The sequence below is a fragment of the Cupressus sempervirens genome, chromosome 3 (assembly GCF_028749045.1).
Source record: "Cupressus sempervirens isolate cs-2001-9-10 chromosome 3, ASM2874904v1, whole genome shotgun sequence".
Lineage (NCBI taxonomy): Eukaryota > Viridiplantae > Streptophyta > Pinopsida > Cupressales > Cupressaceae > Cupressus > Cupressus sempervirens.
Window position 1 is genome coordinate 366,138,416 of NC_143120.1, and position 7,001 is coordinate 366,145,416.

The 7,001-nt window shown below is 34.6% G+C and overlaps 1 pseudogene; it reads right to left on the bottom strand.

Moving 5' to 3' along the window:
* Positions 1 to 613: 613 nt before the first annotated feature.
* Positions 614 to 1,334, bottom strand: LOC149566506 (GDSL esterase/lipase At1g06990-like; annotated as a pseudogene).
* Positions 1,335 to 7,001: the final 5,667 nt, after the last annotated feature.

Consider the following 7,001-nt stretch of genomic DNA (forward strand, 5'->3'; position numbering starts at 1 on the left):
GACAAAAATTTCATAGGAAGGCCTATTGCTGAAGTGGACCTCAACAAGTGTGAGCCTAAGGGAGGGTTCAATTCCCTCCTTTATTATTCACTATGCATATAATCCCACACACTCATTTGATCTTGAATGATGATATGTATTGAATGTTGAGTGTCTATGCTAAGTGCTCCAAAACCATCCATTTCATGCCTTCATTTGTACACAATATCTTTCTAGTTTCTTTCAACTCGCATGCCCATTTCATTTCATATGATCGTTTGAAAATTGTGTCACTCTAAGCTCTCAATTGTTTCCTCTTGATTGATCATCTGTTACACTTCACTCTTGCATTCTTGTCTCCTGATGATGGATCTTGTAGTGTGATCTGAAACATTGATCCTAAAAATACCATACACAATCAAATTGAAAAACAAAAAATTTACTTTTCAAATAGATTAATGTTGATGTAGCTACAATATTATGCTTACCACAAATTCATTTGATCTAAAACATTGATGTTAAACCACACATTTATTTGATCCAAAACATTAATGCTAAACCAAAAATTCATTTGATCCAAAATGATGATGCTAAAAATATTTACACAATTGAATTTAAAAATCAAATTACAATGTCATTTGAACTTACCATATCTGAAGGGATAAGAAATAGCATCCACTGCAATGTCATAGATGTCTGAGTAAACAATAGTTGATCCTGGCAGTGAGCTTTCCAAGTTGGAGAGAGCAAGTGCCCAGTTTTTGTTGAAGTAGGGTGAAGCATCATTTATTCTTACATTTCTTAGCCTCCCTACCATAGCAAGAAATGTTCTTTCTGAAGGTGAACATCCCAAGATGGACAGCCCTTCTACTATGAACTTTCTGGCTCCAGCATTTTATAGATCCTAGCGTGGTTACTGTTAACATTTCCTATATTGAAGAAATAACTAACACCCTAGTCAGCATTCCCTGCAGCCAAGTAGTAATGTGCATTGCTTACAATACTCAAAGCATGCTCTGCCCCAAAAATGTATGTTATTCGAGATGTATATTCCCTAAAATACTACACTTGCTTCCACAATGCTATCACATTCAGCACAACCCCCACAAAATATAAAAGCTCTCAGCCCAAACAACAAATTACCCACATTACATGCACTGGTAATGTAACCATTTTAATGCTTAAATGGAAATTCTTTAAAAAGACTTATTTATGCCTACCCCGCTCTCTATAGTAAAATTATCATAGCCAGAGCCAACTAAAGTGAAGCTTACTCCTATAAGAAAATCATCTGAGGTGAGACTATCATCCAGCTATGTTGGAACTACTTCTTTGATGCACAGTGCAAACGTTGTAGAAAAAATTGCACATGGTCAATACTAAAAGGGATGCAAATATATCATTTCAAGTAGGAATACAAGCTTGTTTGATGACATGAAAAAGGAAAATATTTCAGCCACTATAGCTAGTTTTTGAATTTAAATACAAGGATTAGATAATGGTACATGTCCTAAAAGAGTAGCTAGAACTATTTTTTTTTGTATGCCTTAAGGTTATGTTCTTAGGCTTCATTATGTTTTACATATGCTTGGGTTAACTATGAATCTCTATACATTTAGCCACCTACAAATAACATTATAAAATGAATACGAGACTTAATTTGACTTCAACATATGGAAGTGTTAACATAAATAAAATCATGCAATTCAACATGGTTGCTCAATATTGTCTTCTTGTTTGTAAGATTCAAATAAACTTAAAGAAATTGAGGATCATGAAGATCTCAAGTAAAACTTGATTTACTGTCCATATATTTCCAAGTCTAGCCAATAGAAATAGTAAACATTTATCAACTTTCTATTTAAATGGGAAGTTACACAAGGTTCCCTAGAATGTAATCATTCCATCTCTAAAATTTGAGACAAATAAGAACATTCTGATAATCAGACATCAGAAACTTATGGTGTAAATATAGAAAAGAAAATTAGCACCTTAAATGAGTACTAAGCTGATCGAGTTAAGGAGGGGCCTAATTCAAAATAAAACTTACAATTTATCATTTCCTTAGCTACTTTCTACGCTTGAAGTGCTATTAAACATATACTCTAGATGACTCTTAAGGGCATAGATATTCCTCTAGAGTTTTGAGAATGCCAGTGAAAATTTTTATGGAAAATTAAATGATAAAATTATCTATAACTATGGATCACTAGGGGAAAGAAATGCCAGTTGTTCAAACAAGAAAGATTGCCCTATCTCATAACTTGTTTGTATTTACATTCAAAAATTGAGAATTGTCCTGCTCCACTTTCTCCACTAACCAGGATTGATTGGCTACATTGTTCATTGATCATTGCCTTGTAATGACAATGTCAAAATGAGAAAAAAGTAAAGTAAACTTTTCTATCATCAGTAATCAGCCAAAAAAACATAGTATCTGATGCCATTCAGTGATTGAGAAGTTTACTGATATGAAGCATCAGTAGTTACAAAAACATGGGGGCTCAATTATCCAAAGGGGCTCAATAATCATCTTTTCTTTGATTAGGACTTCCATTAGATTTTCCACCATTTTAACTTCCATAGCAATCATCATCACATCGATCACCATGGTATCCACCACCAAACCCTAAGTATAAACTAGGCTTCTATCCTCTTGATGAAGATAGACCACCATACCTAATAGAATTATATATTATGTTTGCATTACACATAAATAAATATAAGAATAAGCTCATCAAGCAATTATTTTATTCCACAATTTATTTTGAAAGAAGCCACTTACTTATCTCTATTAGATACCACCTTTTGTCTTGCTTCTCGTATTTTATCTTTATCGTTGATAAGAGAGAGAGTATTATGAGCCTTCTTTCTCACATTGATTCCCTGATCCTAACTGTTTGGTTCAACAAACTCAAAATCTAAAAGTGTCTCATCAATGAAAATTCCAACTATCAATCTCATAGCTAAAACATCAATCTCAAATATTTTATGGGTGGGGGAGCATAACGGTTGAGCCAATTGAACGCTTCCTAATCCCTACCCTATGGCTTCCTCTCCTCTTGCTTGTCCCTTTGTCTCTTCATTATCTAGCTTAGAGATATTTATTCCTTTGGCACATGGGGAGGTGAAATCCACTCCTTGATGTGGTAGTCTTGCCAGTTGAGAAGGTGCAATCCGCTCCTTGATGTGGCAGTCTTGCCATTTGAAAAGGTGTAGTCCACTCCTTGATGTCTCAATTGACAGATGAGGTGGTAAAAGAAACTTATAAGCACCATCACACACTTATGGAGGTAAAATAAAAAAGCACTAGGAGTTTCCTTTACAAGGTACAAAACATTTTTAAGGTGAGAGCATTCTTAACAAAGGGACACACCAGCAGCAACCAACAGAGGCAATAGAAAGCAAGGTTGGTCAAATAGGAGGAGAAAACATATCAAACATCTGCTTGCCCTTTGATTTATTTGTTCCTCAATATAAAAGGAACAAAGCTCATTAGATATCATCTTCTCTTCAAAAGGTCAAAGGTTTACATGCTGTAAGTGTAGAAGATTCAAATTCTTCTCTTTACAGGACCATGATATGGATGAAGTACAAATGGAAAACAAGGAAGGTGCTGCAAGTGATAAAAAAAGAAATGATTTATGAGCAATTAGCTAAGGATTGGTTTTAGCATAGTTGAATGACACCTGTCGAAATGTTGTGTACATTTTAGTAGAGATAGGGTCACATGTACCATTATTTGTAGGCAATGGTCAGCTTAAGCAAGTTTTGAAAGAATTAATTGCTTTGGAAAGGCTTTTTCTACCATTTGTAATCATGATAGGTGTCTGGTGTTTTTGGATTTAGGAACCCTGTGATTTGAGAAGGGTTCTTGTATAATAAGCACTGCATGCATACTTGTACCAAATACCGAATGATATGTAGGCTATGGTGATAATGCAAAATTCAAATGTAATTACAATATGCAAAAAGGTTGAGAAATTTTTAATGAAAAATTTAAAACATCTCAACATAATTTTTGCATTTTTTGTTTGTATTTAATGTGCAATGAGCCACAACAATGCTTGTATTTGAAGTATCTAGGATGTATCACTAATATTTCAAAATTTACATTTTTTAAAGCTTCACAAGTGTACTATTAATTATTAAAGAGTAAAATTTTTCTAGAAAAGAGTTGAATATCAATTATATCATTTACAAGGAACATTGATGAACTTGCTAGAATGTCATTCCTTTCAAAAAATTTTGAAACCTAGGAGAATAGTTGCCCCTACCTCTTATTTATTTTCATCAAAACATGGAAGACTTGGTGGATTGGTTACAAAGCTGAAAGTTATCACTTAATTGTTAGAATTTCACAACCAAAATTATTAGATGTTACAGTATAATTTTGATAAAAATGCATGTCTGATAGTCACCTGTTATCCTTTTATGAGGCCTCAAGTAAGCATGTACAAAAGGTAACATTATTATTCAAAGATGTTACTTTATTTATCATTAAGCTACTTTTCACTATGTGGATGGCAAGCATTGCATCTTGATAGACACATACTACAATGAAACTACAGGGTCACTGCCAATTTTATGGGGAGACAAGAATGTCTTGTTACCACACTACACTGAGTGGCTTGGATCCTAACAATATTATACTAATAAAACCTTCCTTTGTGTTACCACCAGTGTAGGTAGGATCAAATAAATAAAGAATGGGGTTGTGGGGCAACAAACTTAATGGATTCAATGAGGCAAGGGAGAAACAATGTAAGAAAGGGGAGACAAAAAAAAATTTAACTAATCATGAAGCCCCCTACCCTAGTCTGAATGGCCTAGGTAGAAGCTATGTTTTCACTTCAAATGCCAAATTAAGGGCCTCACCACAAACTTGTAGCCCGTGTACCAATAGTGTATAATATCAACCAATCAATAAGCCCTTTGTAATGAAAAAAGTGGGCCTTATATGACCAAATCAAGCTTAAAATAGATATAATGATGCCTATAATCGGGCCTATGATGAAACATGAAGCTCAAAACTCAAGATTGGAGCCTAAAAATGATTTAAATAGCCTCTAGGTCTAATGAATGGACCTAATCTAATTAGACAAGGCCATAATTCAATGTAGAATGGGCTTGATTAGGCCCCAATAGTTGACATTTGAGCCTAATTAGGCCTAGATCCAAGTGGCTAGGGCTTTAGCATATAGGGTGTGAATTTGGGAACATATACTAGGCTAAGTTTGAGACAAATCTGACCTCAAAAGGGTAACATGTGGGCCTTGGCCCAGAACATGAAACATATAGGCCTTAGCCACATGAAATAAGACCCAAATCTGGGCACAAAACTCATAAATAAGGACCTAAACCAAATCCAATCTAAACATATCACCTCAAATCTACAAGGTAGATCCCAATCGGCAAGGTGATCCCAAATCTAGGCTCTAAGCTCGATGATAAGAGAGGACATCAATAAATTAACATGCATCATTGCAAGGATAAATCAGGCCCTACTTCAATTAAATTTCAAGCAAGTCAGATCCTAGTCAAATGAGTGCTTTAATTGGGACCCATGGCCCTAAATCTGAGTTTTCATTAAACTTATAGTGGCTTCTATCAACCATATGGGCCTAAATCAGGCCTTAATTTAAATGAGGCGTGACATAAATCTACCCTCTAATCAGACACATGATTCCAATTTCAAATGCAAGGGCCTTATAACCAAATGTGTGGCCCATTGTTCGATGATTGGCCCCAATTTCCAAATGTGTGGGCCTCTAATTGGGCCCAGATCTAAATGCATTAGGCCCTACCATGAAATGTGTGACCTAGAGTTTATAAATTGGACTAGAAAGAAATGCATTAGGCCTTAGGCCCCAAATTTTCTAATGTGTGGACCTGAGGCCTTAGATCTAATAATAATGATTAAATTTTTCTAGAACTACAAGGATAGAATCACTCAAAGAGGCCATCTCTACATAAATAAAGTCATTCATTCATTTCAAAATAGTTTTTTCTAACTAATTATAGGCATATCTGAGATATCCAAACCATCAAGGCAAGGATTTTGGAAGTTTTTCAATCATATTGTGGCAGATCTAAACAACGAAGATGATGCAATTTGACACACATCTTTCTCCTCCAAGTTTTTGGGTTGAAGATGAACTAATTACCAACATTCATCATCAACTTAAGGTATGATTGTAGGTTTCTACCAACAAGTTAGGCTCTAATTATTAGCATTCATCAAAAAATTAAAGACCTATTTGCATTTACCAGCATTAGAACTCTGATTCCATGCACCTACAGGCATTCACCAATGTAAAAGTTTTGCTTTCAAGAAAATTGAGGTCTAATTGCAACAAAAGGACTCAAATTTTAGGCATTTTCTAGTTAAAAACTTCAATCTTAGGCTTTTACAATCAAATTGGGGTGCTTACCAGCAAATTAGAGCTTAATTTCCATCATCACCAATAAGTGCCAAGGTCTAAATCAAAAAAAATCAATCAAGGTCTTGAAGCTTCACGTCCAACAGCTTTATTATTGTTGTTAATAGTGGTTTGCAATTAATTCCAAATTTATATAATTCCATATCACAATTCATTTTCCAAATCTTAGTCCTCTTTTCCATTTCCACTAAGAGTGAATTAAAACCAAATTGAAAAAGGTGACATGAGGCCTAGTATTAGAAAATAACTACATTCCTAAGTGTTTAAGCCATTTAGACCTCTAATTCACTAATTTTAAAAATTTGATGTAAATGTCTAGGATCTGATTTTAGGTACTTCAGCAACTAGTAACTTTAAAATTTAGTCCAAGTTTGATGAAAATGAGTTGAAATCTAATTAGAGGTTGGTGTGGCAGGATTATTCATGGAGAAAGGAGGTGAGAACCCAAAATGCAAATCCAAATCCATAGCCAAAGCTGAGGAGAAGAAAGATCCACCTACAAGAGAGAAAGAAAGAAATGAGCAAGCAACTATTGGAAAGGGAGTTAGAAATGTTGAAAGTGTTGAGGCACAAAGGTTG